The sequence below is a fragment of the Sebastes umbrosus genome, chromosome 10 (genome assembly GCF_015220745.1).
Source record: "Sebastes umbrosus isolate fSebUmb1 chromosome 10, fSebUmb1.pri, whole genome shotgun sequence".
NCBI lineage: Eukaryota > Metazoa > Chordata > Actinopteri > Perciformes > Sebastidae > Sebastes > Sebastes umbrosus.
Window position 1 is genome coordinate 19,561,471 of NC_051278.1, and position 13,161 is coordinate 19,574,631.

The following is a 13,161-nucleotide window of genomic DNA, read 5'->3' on the forward strand; positions in this document are numbered from 1 at the left end:
ATACATGGATGACAACACAAATCTCCAATACAGACATCTTTATCAGAATATTCCTGGTTCCTTTTCACACCTGCATGCATGAATGGTGGGACGCTTTGATCACCTCAGTGCTGGGAAGAAGATAACACAGAGCTCACAGTCTTCTTTTAGTCATGTTTAAACACAAAGAGACCCTCACCCTCCTCCCTCCCCTTCCCTTTTTAGTCTGTGCTGATTCACAACGGTCTGGAACCAGCCAGCTCTGGAAGCTTGTCTCCATGGAGACAAGGGTGGGAAGGAGAGTGATGATGTTGCTGGCAGAACAGCAGTCCCGAATCAACCATGTGTTTCAGTGTGTGTTCGTGTGGATGTGTGGGTACACAGGAGACAAACTGAGAGAGAGAGAGAGAGAGAGAGAGAGAGAGATGATATTTTCCGTCTAAAAACGAAGGGTAATTTGGTTGTCTAGCATTGCATGCAACATGGCTTTTATCCAGTCAGAGGGAGACTACGTGACCTGTCAAATCTGAGGAGAAAAACAAACCGCTTGTATTGATAAGTAACGCCATGCTCAACATTGATTGATGGGTACAGGTTGTGACAAGCAGAGAGTGCAAACAATATCCTGTGACACGCACATTCTCATACATTCAGATTGTAAGATAGCGACACAGAAAAACAAAGCAACGTTTAACAACTTAAGCTGAAATGTCAATATGTAGACTTGGCCCCATTTTTCATCTCCTTTGGATGTTCAGTTTAAAAGGGGTTTATTGGTGGAGGTGAGGAGTCTGAGGGGTGGCCTACCATTTATACATTTTTCACATTAGATTTCAGAGGAACCATTTGGCAACACTGACATTGGGGGAAATCTGGTTTGACAGTTACAGTAAACACTGTATGAAACAAATTACAGGTGAACTGGAATTTCAGGAAGCAGTTAAAGCTCCAGTGGGTAGAATTGGAGCAAATACGATTGAAATTAACATGAAAATTTTTTTTTTTTTTTAAAACGGTCACTATATCCTGACAGTAGTGCATGAGACATCTGAAAAAAATCATGTGCCTCTGTGTCCTCCGGTGTCCTCCGGTGTCCTCCGGTGTCCTCCGGTGTCCTCCGGTGCTCCTAATGGCATCTGCAAGATTTCCCAGACAGGAAGAAAACAACCAATCAGAGCCGAGCTGGAGCCTGCCGTCTCTGAGCAGCTGTCAATCACTCGGGAACTCCGATCAAACGGTCAAACTAGGCAGCGCTGATCAAATATGAATCAATATTCTGTTACTGTAATGCCTTTTTCTCACATTAAATGTTTTCAAAAACATCTTGTAGTGTACTGTTTAGCTGTAAAATGAGAACGTTTGTGACCCGGCAGCCATGTTGAGATCAGTTGAGGAAATACAAAGCACCGCCCACCAGCCGGAGCAAACTTTCTGAAAACATTTTACACGAGAAATAGACATCATAGTAACAGAATATTGATTCATACTTGTTCAGCGCTGCCTAGTTTGACCGTTTGATCGTAGTTCACGAGTGATTGACAGCTGCCTCCGTTGAATGAACAGCCAATAGGAACGCTCTCTCTCTGAAATGACCTGTGATTGGCCAAAGTCTCCCGTCACGGGCTAGATTTTTTAAAGCCTGAAAACAGAGCCATGAGGAGGTGCAGAAGTCTAGTTTTCTCACAACACTTGAATTACAATATGCTGAAAGGTTACTTTGGAATTATTGCCCAATGATGCCAAAAACATACACGTAATTTTCCAATTGAATGTATGTAAATTGCTGCTGCTGTAACACCTTAATTTCCCTTTGGGGATCAATAAAGTCAATCAATCAATCTATCAATCATTCAATCATTCAATCGATCTATCTATCTATCTATCTATCTATCTATCTATCTATCTATCTATCTATCTATCTATCTATCTATCTCTCTATCTATCTATCTATCTATCTATCTATCTATCTATCTATCTATCTATCTATCTATCTATCTATCTATCTATCTATCTATCTATCTATCACTGCTGTAAATATCAAAATGCCACGAGTTTGCTATTGCACACAGTTGCAGTGACGAGTCGACAGTGATGATGACAATGTGGTACAAAGCAGGTGTTGAGTGAAAAAGGACAGCTTTTGTATCTACCACTTTGTTTTGTTGACCTGCTTTGACCCACCCTACTAAAATTAAACTCAAAGCTTTGGATGCCATGGTGACGGAGAGGTGTTAATGGCAATTTTAGAGGCGGTGGAGGTGGAAATGGAGGGGAGGATCGGTTAGTCATTGTTTAGCATGATGTGTGAGTGAATGACACTCAGTTGGAGATGAAGATGGAGAGATTGGTTGATGGTAATATGTTGTTGTAAAGAATGCCAAAATAAGGGTTTCCTCTACAGAGTCCATTGTTTTTGTGTAACAGGTCTGACTTTATCCCCAAAGAGATGAAATTTCCTTTTCATCATATGTTACAAGACGCTGAAGTTGGCCTCCAATTTGCAGCTTCAGATCCATGGATTAAAGCTGAAGTAGGCGAGAATCGAGCAAATATGATTAAAAAAAGTTATTTTTATAAAACGGTCGCTATATCGTGACAGTAGTACATGAAACAGGTAACCTGGAAAAAATCAGTGCCTCTGTGTCCTCCGGTGCTCCTAATGGCATCTGCAAGATTTCACAGACCGGAGGAAAACAAGCAGTCAGAGCTGATCTGAGGTCTGCTGTCCATCTGCTGTCTATGAGAGCCGGCTGTCAATCACTAGTGAACTCCGACTAAACGGTCAAACTAGGCAGCGCTGATCAAATATGAATCAATATTATGTTACGTTAATGCCTATTTCTCTCCTCCAATGGTTTCAGAATCATCTTGTAGTGTACGGTTTAGCTGTAAAATGAAAAGGTTTGTGACGGAGCAGCCATTGTGAAATCTGTTGAAGGAACGCCAAGTTCCGGTCACATGACGGAGCACAGCCAATAGGAACGCTCTCTCTCTTAATTGACCTGTGATTGGTCAAAGTCTCCCGTCATGAGCTAGATTTTTATAGCCTGAAAACAGAGCCATGATGAGGTGCAGAAGTCTCTCAGAACACTTAAATTACAATATGCTGAAAGGTTGTTATGGAATGTTTGATGCCAAAAATATACTGCACACTGCCACTTTAAATGTCCCATATCATGCTCATTTCCAGGTCCATACTATTCATATCACACTATTTTGTGTTTCTACTATAACATGTTTACATGCTGTAATGTTAAAAAAAAACTTTATTTTTCTCATATTGTCTGCCTAAATATGCCTGTATTTACCCTCTGTCTGAAACGCTCCGTTTTAGTGCATTTCAACGGAATTGCAACGGAATTGCGTTGCTAGGCAACAGTTTGGGTCCATGTTTGCTTCCTGTCAGCTGATGTCATTAACATACACTGCAACAGGAAATAAACTGGGAGACATTTAGAATATTTACGTTTAAAACCGTGTTATGGTCTAAATATTGTGTATTTGTGACATCACAAATGGACAGAAATCCTAACGGCTTGTTTCAAATGCACAATTTCTGCATACGGGCTGTGTGTATTTCTCTGTATATTGAGCGTTTTGATAGTTTAACAGTATTTATACGGCACTTAAATCTGCTTCATAATATAAAAGACATGAAAATTTCACTTTTTACAATATGGGACCTTTAAGGGGAACGTTAAGGGAAACAAAAATTATGCTTTTTTGGCACCACCTATTAGGCAAAGAATAAAGCCTTAAGAATGTTTAAAATCCACTTTTAGATGTGTGAAACCTTTATTGTATTTGAAAGAAATAGTGATAATTCACTGCGTTTTCTACACTATCTAGAATGATCAAACCTGGACAGCCTTAACAGTAGACTCCAAATTCAGATAAAGACTAAACAACTAGGTTAGCTATCTTATTAGCTGACAGTGTTAGCCTGTCACTCCTGCAAGGAGCCAGGCATAGTGTTCATCAGGTAAAGACATAGCTATCTTTAAACTGGTTCACATTCTTGCTTTGAAGGTAACATGCAAGTCCTGTTTCCACCGTGAGATATAGCTATTTTCGTTGCTGTGCCCCAAATCTACAATATTCTAGTAATGCTACTTTTTAAATATGTTTTTTTGATATTTTTATTATTTTTATATATATTTTATTTTATTATTTAATATTTTTTAATATTTTTAATATTTTTTACTATGTTTGTAGTAAGTGTGCTCACACTTTAAAAGTGACACAAAAGTTAATATAGATAGGCTAATGTGACTCAGAAATTCTGTGTGTAGGTTAAAGTTACATTAAGAGAAGTTAATGTACACTGAAGACATTTTTCCTAGCAGATATTTTGACATGTCAAAGCATGAAACCTTCAGGTGTAATAAGGCTACAGTAATCGTTAATGTGATAAATCACACCTGTGCTTTTCATGCTTTGACAAGTCAAATATATGTACAATATATCAAAAGGCATTGCACAAAGAAGCTAGAGGTGCTATTGGCATCTGTAAAACATTTAAACAATTAAGGGAAGATGGTGAGACAGCTCCAGGATACAAATGTTATACTAATAATGTTGTCTGCTGGTTGTCCATAGGGACATAATTGCAATACAGAGAGCATCAATGGACTTTGATCCATGCATCCATCATCACTCCCTCTGACTGGTAAAAACAATACATTTACCTCCACTGGTGTTTTCCTTTTAAAACTAAAATCATGACATGCATAATCTTTAAAGATGTTCAGCAGATACCCTAAAGTAATTTGTTCTTACAAAAGCAATGACTTTTGTTTCTGTTGTGCCCTCAATACAGCTTGCCATGTGCAGAGGGCTTAGCACAGCACAATAACTCCTCTGCCACGGGGCTGCTAGGGAGATAACATAGCAGAATACATGATGATGATATTAACCAAGACAACAATGAGTGACGTTAAGAGCTGGAGGGGTAACAGACTTCTAGCATAATCACATTTCTCAACACATCACTTCAACATGAGGACATAGTGATGTGGTTGCAAGGCCTCGAGGGGGGAAAACAGATGACATTTTAATGAGTATAATAAGCATGTCTAACATTGACAATATAAAACAGGAGTCATTCAAAGAGATATGGGTTAATAATTGTATTTACATAAAAAAAAAACATCTCTCCAATTAAAAAAATGATACATATTGAATCTTTATTTTGTCCTGTAAGTTAGATCACATTGTATCGTGCCAGTTTTGGTCCCACATGACCAGGCCTACATCACCTTTTTCCTCCTCTCATCACCTCACTCATGAGTGCTGCCTTTGGTTTTGCTCTCTCTGCCCTCCTTAGAAAAAACGAAGAGCTCTCTCATGCCGGTTCTCCATCTTCTGGGAATGCCATCCTGACATTAATGGCCCATTTAAGCAGGTAAATGTAATTTAATGCTGTTTCAAACTAAGTTATGTCAAGCTGTAATGGTAGGTAATGGCGCTGTGTGCTGAGTCACTGTAATAAGTTATCATCTAATTCCCAGGATAGAACGGCATCCAGATGCGATCTCGTTCAGTCATTCCATGACTCAACAAGATCAAACAAAACAGCGTTGACTGTCAGCATCGTTTACAACCAGCATGTTGAGTATTCATGACACTGCAGACCATCGAGCTCTTCTACTTAACAATAATAAAGCTAATAACTTTAATTAATTAGGTTAGGTTAATTGTAGACAATGGGTCTCCTCTTTGCTTTCATTACATGGGGATGTGAGAAATATTTTATAAAACATTATATATAAATAAATTCATTTAAGATGTGCTTCTGGAATTAAACAGTGCAGATATTAATCCCAAAACAGACTTTATAGTGTCTGCTGAACATGTTTTTTAATTGTAAGGGATCGTGTGCAATATATAAGATGATGGTAAATATTTATTTTTTCTACAAAGGAGCTTTTTCTGTTCTGTTTTCTGTAATTGTGTTACGACTTTCACATTACATGGAATTTTCTAAGCTTTAAACGTCGTCTTTAAAATTAAATCAAATTAGGACTCATTTAGACTTTAATTATTCCCGTGATACCCTGTAACTAGTGAGCTATTTTTGGAGCCCGGTGTAATTACAGATGTTTAAATGAAGCCAGAACTCTAAGCACAGATTTGATTTTTAAGATTACAGAGCTGTTTTTGCTTTATTGGACAGGAAACAAAGATTAGACTTGGAAACTGGGGCAAAGAAGAGAGGTCATATGGAACAATAGGAACGAACCAAATTCAAACCCACATCATTACAATCATGTAATGGTCTGCACCTAAACCATAGACTGTATACAAGAAGTCAACGTCGTCACCATGATGTCACCCGTTGACGGCATTTTCGCCATCGTCATCTTGGTTATTTGCAACCAGGCAGTTGTGCAGCACAGCGAACGCTGATTAAGACATTTTTAGGTGACCAAAACGGTTATAATTAGGTTAATAATCATGAACTGAAAACACAATGTGAAAGGGTTAAAGTTCTACAACAAAAACACAGACAACTATAGCCATGCCTTAAAGCATACAATGCTCTATCGTCTATTTTACTATAAATGGGAGGCTAATTTACTAAATGAACACCATGCTGTATTGAAGAAGACTTGAAACTGGCGATTTAGACCATAAACTCATGTTTACAATAGCTGCGTTTTGACCTCAGGAACTCTCCCCTAGAACTATGAACCTTTTGAGGAACTCATTGGTTTCGACTGCAGGGACCAGGGTCTAAATTAAGTACCGGAGACATTTTACAGGAACCTTTTACCCCCCAAGAAGGCCTTGGTCGGAGGGTAGTACTTTTTGAAAGTACCGGAACTTTCGGGGAGGAGTTTGAAGGGATGACGGTCGCTGATTGGTAAAACACCCACACACAACGCCACTCCTTCAACTTGTGTAGGCTACTGCTTCAATCAAAAACAAGGAAGTACTTTAGTTTGATTTAGAACCCTTTTAGGACGAGGGGAGAACATGTTTCTTTGTTTGATGCCGTTATTGTGTGTATATTTGGCTTACTCACTGGAGCTGTAAAGGCTAGACAAAGATAAACACAATTTCAGGCTGAAGAAGAAAAGAGATGAATTTTAGCTACTTTTTAAAGTGCTGCTGTAAGAAGAAGCAGTTAAGTTAACACACAGGCATGTAAATCAACCCTTTAAGTTTGAAGTGAACCTGAAGCCTCAGTAGTTTTTTTCCCAGGGCCACAGTTGACTGAAGCCAGATTGTGACTCATAAGGGAGCACAGACTTATCACAAGTTGTTTCTTGTCAAAGCCCTCCAGCTGTATTTAACATTTCAATGATCTATGGCGGTTTTGAGGTGAATCCTTACCTGGAGAACAGGTTTCGTCAGGTTTCATCACCTGTTTGAGGAAGCTGAACTCAAAGGAATTTGTTTGTGTCAAAACAAAAAAATATATTTTCAGTTACATTCAGGCTTTCATGACTTTTTTCAGACATCTCTCATCACATGAAACCCTTATTCTCTCCATTTTCAGTTCAAGGCACGAAACCTCACCTGCTTACACTTTCTGTTTACTGTAACTTTCAGGATGAATATGGGTTTCTATGTGACATCTTATCACCACCGCACTGTTATTACTTTGGTTTGGGAGCGGTCACTTCATCGTAAATGTAGTTATTTCATGGAATAAGAGTAATTAGAAAGGGCAGTTTCTGGGCTGAAGAAGTCTGCTGTCTGCCTCTCCTTGTACGTTAAGTAACTCCCTTCCTCTGCTTCCCCTGGCAGATCCAGCACAGTGAGACTGGATTGACTGGAGAGATCAGGCAGCCTCTGGACATTGCAGCATCAGCAACAGCAAGGCAAGTGCAAGACTCTTCAGCACATCTTCCAGTCACACTGCTCACTAGGTACAGGCCAATATTAAGACAAATACACATCTGACTCCCACTGACACACACAGAGAGTACAATATTTGCAAGGGCATGTATTGTACAAGTATGCAGAGACGTGTGAAAAGCCTCTGCACCAATACCCTGACCATAAAAGTGCAAGACGCCTCAGGAGGAAAATCAAAATGCAAAAAATCAATAGTCGGCTCTTTGTCATGTTTGCATAGCACGCGGCATTAATTTTCACAATGAGTAGCCAGTAGGGATGGGAGTGCTTGGTACCAGGAACAGTACACTGAATAATACAATAGAACACTATTGATTTTTAAGAACACTGCACGCTGGAAAGCAGATTGCGCCTCTGCCAATTAAAAGACGTCATGTTTATTTGCTCTAGAATGATGTGTTTGAACGGGCTTTACAATATTTGCAGAACGGATTAACTGAGTGGGGAAGTGACTCAATGTGATACAGTTCCACAGATGGGGAAACTAGAAAAACTGTTTTGTGAAGGGATACAAAATGTATAGGCTGAATATGTTGATAAAAAGAGAGGTGCATTTTTGTGCATTTCAGTGTGTTTCTTGATTTTTTTGACCGTCTTCCCGAGATGAGCGGCAGCATCAGTCGTTTCAGCAAATCCCCAAAAACAACATTTGTTTAGGTTCAGGTGACAAATATTTGGAACAGCCGTAGGAATTATGATTCTTGCAAAGGACGAAGTTAGTTGACATTGTTATAGAGCCACGTAGGGAGGAAGTCGAGCTGGATAGATGGGTCTACAAAATGTGCTACTTTAACACAAGAGACTGGGGTTTGTTTCCCATTCCAATCAACGTTGTTTTCTTTAACCATGAGCGCGGTTTTCCCTGACCTTAACCACATGGTTATTGTTGTAACCATGACAATGAAGGTCCCCTAACCTTAACGAAGAAGTCACTTTAACCAAAACCATGATCTTTTCCCTAAACCTAACCAAGTTGTTTTTTTGCCTAAAGATAACCAATCTTTGATTTTGTTTCATTAGGAGGATTTGTTGAAGTTCATGGATGTAAATATTTATGAAATTATGAAATATTAATTGTGCAGCATCCGGTGGAGCTGCTCAGTGGCCAGCAGATCCGACTGTGGTTGTACTGGGAAGCTTCCAGGTGTGAATGTGTAACTGTGTGATTGTGATCCTGGAAAAAGAGAGCATTGCTCTCAGTGAACCTCCCCCTGAATATTAAAGGTAATAATATAATGACTAATTTTGTAAAGATAAATAATAGAACAGCTAGAACAGTCTGGTAAGTTCAGAAAATTGCATCAATAACTGTAATACAGCCTTTAAAACCAGGAAAAGACAGCAATTACGTTACACTACGATATTCAAAATCTAAGACGATATCTAGTCTGATATCACGATATCAATATAATATTGATATATTGGCCAGCCCTAGTTTGCAGATATAAAGAAGACTGTAGTAAAGTAATGCTTTCTGGTTTGCTCAGTCTTTTAGAAAGGATAGTTTCAATATCATGTCCTTATAAAGAAAGATAGGACGGACAATAATGGACCTCTCCTCTCCTCTCCTCTCCTCTCCTCTCCCCAAATCTAAATAAATCCTCATTGATCAAAGCTAAATAACAGGTTCAGTGTGTCGTAGTCCTGCTGAAGAGAATCAGATCACTTGTTTTGCTCATTTGTGTGTTAATATTGGTCAGTAATAATACAAATGACTCCCCTAACATTTGAATAAAACCGTTGGTAAAAAACTGGAGCCCTCCATCCTCACAACTCTTTATCAGTCAGGGAGCACCTGTCCGGACCTGACCTGATTACGGAGGAAAGTAGGTCTGAATTTAACCGTCATTGTTGCCACACATGAAAGGACACAGCTGAAAATGAGCCCTTCACTCGTCTCTGTACAGTTCTGTTCAAAAAGGAAATGTGGGCATGTGTATGTATGCGGTCCTGTATTTTCTGTCTTTTAGAGATTCGGCATGTGGGCAGTTTTGCGAATTTGAGTGGCCATCTTGATCCAGACTCAGTTCTCTACGGGGCTATTTGAGGCTGAGAACTTGGCTGGAGTTAGTGTAGGGTCCTCATAAGGATAGAAGTGCAAGATACATGTTTTTTTAGGTGTATCTAAGAGACAAACATATTGATCTTTAATTGAACATTTTGCAGTTTTACAAAATTTGCTTGGTAATGTGTTAAAAATGCATTTTCATTGTGTGCATCTTGGACTTGAGCAAATTATCTATAGATTACTGCACTAAAACAAGAGCTGCTGTCGTAGGCAAACTGATTGGGGTAATAATAACCTCGCTTGTGATTATCGATTACAGATAAACATGCGAGTCGATTTCAAAATGTGAACTGAAATGAGATAGATGTTGCATCCGATGTTATTCTGTGCACTTCATTGAATTGATGCTTAGCTTGGCATGATTCACTGGAGGGTTTGTTTTCATGGAGGGAGCAGTATTCGTCTTATGTGATGATTGATTTCTAGTGAAGGGGGCGCTTGATTTGTATGGAGCCCCTCCCATGGTGAGCCTGGAATGGGAACCCCCCGTAGAGCTGTCTGTCAGGCCCGATCTGGCTTCTGCATACAGCACATTGATCAGAGACGTTCGATCCTGAGCATGATGGATGTGAGAGGACACTTCACTGCAGAGGCTTATAGAGTGGTTTCAGTTGCGGTCTGGGTAGCGGAAATGTCTGAGTTACAGTCGTGACGGAGAATCCTTCCCACATTTACATGTACATAAGAAAAGCCTCCACTATTTCAATGGAAGTTTTCTATTATTGTGGCGTCTTGGATTATTGTGGACCAGTGAAATCTGCACTGTATTCCTGAAAGGACACATGCAATCTGACCAATCAATGTACCTTTCAATATTTTAGCCATGCTATAGTGGCCTGGCTCTGTGGATGGCAGTGCAAGAAACTGAATTTATCACTGAAAGATCTCAACAACTATTGGATGGATTGTCATGGTCCTCAGAGGATTGGATGGGTCTTAGAGATTTTGGTGATCTCCTGACTTTACCTCTAGCGCCAACAATAGGTTGACATCTTTGGATTCGGTTTGGAAGAGGTCAGAAAAGGAGGTCACAGTTACACTTAAGTCCGATTTTTGGCTGGGCCGCAGAGGGCCAGCCCTACAAACGCAAAAGTCTGTCACTGAGTGACTGACTGAGTGATGAAGTTACACGATCGGTTGGCCAAGTGTTGGAGTTTCCTTATTGGCCGTTGCTCTTTCAAAATGAAAAGGCAGGGAACAGTCCTTTATGCAAATGAGTCCGTCCAGCGCGACGCGTCCGGCTCACGAAACTTGCACTAAGCTGTCAAACTAGGCAATCTAGTTCTAAAATGAAACGAGACTCAGAGGCGGCATAGCCCGAGTCTTGTTAAGATCAGATTTCATGAAATCAACTTTCTGTATGGCCACATTTTTTCCCCCAGGGCTTTATTTATTTTTACATCTTAATAACTTTTTATACTTGTCTCCATCTCTTTTCATTGCCTATAAAATGTGAATATCCTCAACTCTGTGCCGACAACTTCCATCTCTGGTCTTAGAGATCTGAAGGTAATGTGATGAGTTTGGATGGTCAAAGTCACACTAATGGCTAATGTTACAGCACTAAGATTACAGCCTGATCCCATGGCAAGGACAAGACTCATATAATGATAGATCAGGAGACTGTACATTTGCTTGATATCTGCCTTTTTTTCATTATTGTTAGAACCATAGTCATTAAATGGCCACATCCTATATGAATATCTTATAATTTCATTCTGTATATTCCTCACTATCCTAAATAATATTGATATCATTTTCAGTTTTATCTGTACTATTATGCTATTTTTCTCAGACTGTAATTACTAGCAGCTCACTAGAGCTTCTCCAAGTAATTAAAAATGACACGGTAACTGTAAACCTTTTAATATGGATTGGTAACCATGGATGACCACAGTGACTGATGACAGCCTTAGATAACCTACTGTACTAGAGATCCTACTGAGTGTCTCATTACAATGATAACCTACCCCAGCACACCCAGTACACACTAAACTGCTCAGTCTGAATGTGGTATATATTGAGTAAATCTTACATCCAGGATATGGAGCTTGTTTTACCAGATACACATTTTTCATTTAGTGTGTTTAGCCAGAGAAAATGCAATAACATTGTGGGCTAAATATAAAAATGGTTCAGTAGAGTGTTTGTTGATTATCTAAACAAGAGCAGAAATAGTGTAGAAGGAGGAGAAGATGACCCCACATTTGACTGTACATCTTTGTCTCTTCCTTGCTGTTCATGTTCATCATCCTGTCTGTCAGATTGCTATCTGTACTTCTACCTCTCTTTCCAGACGCTATATTATGCGAGACGTAACGGCTGATTTAGGGATTCCACGCCCTGCTTCTTTAGCGGATTACTGCAAGGAGAGAAATACTCCTTTTGATATGGAAATCCAACATCCCCACCAAATATAACTCTCCCTCAAAAAAGGTATAGCTGGAATAGTGTGTGCACATGTTTATATGTTATATGTTGGCTCAACAGCTGTACCAAGTAAGCCAAGCCAAGTGTGGCCAAAGATAAATATAGCAATAAAATAAGGCAATTGGTTGAATAAGCAAAAATTAAAATGGTTTAAAGTCAAGCTGGTGGCAGGTGGGACATAATGTTGGGAGGAATTTGATTGGACACAGAATACACAGAGCATATTGGCAGCCTATATCTCGTGTGAGTGGCTGGTGCAGATTGATTGACGGGTGGATGTCATGATATTATTGGTTGAAATTGGCTGTTACTAGCTTACGTAAGCATGTGTCCTATTTTGTTTTATAGGATGAAACAATTATTGGATTTGATAGTGTATAAAAATACGAAGAAATGTTTTTTTTATTGATAAATTGGTGCAAAATATGACCGGGGATGTGATTTAAAAGGGTTAACAAGGCGTTTTTCATTTCAGCTTGACTTTAAATAGCCAACCTAGTACAGTCTGCTGAACATACACATTCAACATTGTTATGTATTGCTATTAGATATTTAGATGGAAATGGTTTTACTTAAATAAAGACTATATGGCGAGGTCTTGCTGCCATCGTGACAAAAAATAAGCTTTTTTGTATGAATGAGAACATTTTCTTGTCATAGTGAGATACAAAATCTTTTACTTTTTATAACAAAGTGCTGTCTGGTCATAACATATTTTTATACCATCTTATCATGTTATAATGACTAACATTTCTCATTAAAGCACAATAGCAAAAATACTTTATTTAATACTTTAAATTATCTTGGAAGTATCGTCT

The 13,161-nt window shown here is 39.1% G+C and overlaps 1 long non-coding RNA gene across 1 annotated transcript; it reads left to right on the forward strand.

The window, feature by feature from the left end:
• Positions 1-3,879: 3,879 nt before the first annotated feature.
• On the forward strand, positions 3,880-8,369 carry LOC119496084. The gene is made up of 3 exons (XR_005208630.1): positions 3,880-4,008; positions 5,306-5,383; positions 7,735-8,369. It is a non-coding gene; the product is annotated as an uncharacterized LOC119496084 (long non-coding RNA).
• The last annotated feature ends 4,792 nt before the right edge of the window (positions 8,370-13,161 follow it).